Source organism: Austrofundulus limnaeus, unplaced genomic scaffold, assembly GCF_001266775.1.
Source record: "Austrofundulus limnaeus strain Quisiro unplaced genomic scaffold, Austrofundulus_limnaeus-1.0 Scaffold945, whole genome shotgun sequence".
NCBI classification, from domain to species: domain Eukaryota; kingdom Metazoa; phylum Chordata; class Actinopteri; order Cyprinodontiformes; family Rivulidae; genus Austrofundulus; species Austrofundulus limnaeus.
This window is the reverse complement of record NW_013953347.1, coordinates 53,933-55,413: the sequence shown is the minus strand read 5'-3', so window position 1 is coordinate 55,413 and position 1,481 is coordinate 53,933.

Genomic DNA, 1,481 nt, shown 5'->3' with positions numbered 1-1,481 from the left:
GTTTAATACATAACATTTAAATTAAAACCCTAATATTAAAATTTTATTAAGAATAAATTACTCATACAGGTTATAGTGACGTTACATATCACTTATTTCCTTTTAGGTTTTAATACTGAGTAAAACTCTTTACTTTTACTTTACTCTGATACTCAAATACACCTGATGTGTCTGGCTGTACTTTGTATTTTCTTTGTTATATTTTACACCTTTTACACCGAAGCAAATTCCTAATGTGTGAGTCATATTCATTGACGATGGTAATAAAACTGATTCTGATAAAAAAAGAAGTGAATTTAAATCACTACTTCATTAAGTACACAAAACATGTACACACTGAGCAGTGAGCTGGTGTTCCCACCAAACATGTATAATTTACACAAGATTTTAGAGTTTAGTTACTTTCTACTGTGTTCCTGTTAATRATATGCACAGTAGCAGTACTTATATTTAGGGATGCACTGAAATGATTTCAGCTGATATCATTAACTGATGTTATTATTATTATTATTGGTGTTGTGGTTGATAACTAATATTTATCAGTATTATACAAGCATAGAAATTATTTATATACATATACGCACAAATACATTTGTGTTTTTTATATTATATTTTTTGATAGTGTAAAAAAAGACCAGACCTCTGACATGGGTCTGCTTCAGTTATTCCTGGCTGCACTGCGTCATCATGATCAATCAGCTGCTGCTCAAACATTCACCTCCAGAAACAGAAACACAAAGATAAAAAGTGGGAAATCAATATCAAACATTAATATTAACCCAGTTTTACTCATCAGACCCACACCGATGTTAATGCTGATACATCATACAGGTAGTACCATGGAAAGAAACATTTCTAACCCTGCGCTGGCTAAATAATTATAAATCACCTTCCTGCTCCTGCAGCAGCTKTTAGTGTGTAACAGGACATCAATCCACATCAGTATTGATTAAATGATTAATGGTTAAATTATATCAAGGCAAAATGAAAACATCGATTATATTAGGGCTGCAATGACAATATGACTTAAAAAGAACAAATACATAAGTGTTGATGTCTTTCTGCTTTGGTTCAGAGAAATTAAAAAAACGAATCATTTCCATTCATGGATTTTTAAAAAATATGAAGAGATCCATCAAACTGGGCAAATACATGAAGTATACTGGTGAAATACTTCAGTATTCTGTCTGACAGATAAAATATATTAATGCAAACTTCTGAGCCAAATATTTGTTGCAGTTTATGCAGTTTTTTTTTGTGATATGGTTTAAAGACGGGAATCTAGTCTCATGATTCGATTCATAATTGATTTGTCATTTAAAACTGATAATGTGAGCCCGTTTGTCCTGTTCCCAAGGTTTTTATTTATTTATTTAGAAATTTATTCATTTCAGTTGAAACACAAAATAACAAAGAACAAAACAACATGCAATCAAAATCAAATCAAATAAAGTGAAAGGCAGCAGAAGAATAAATCTTAT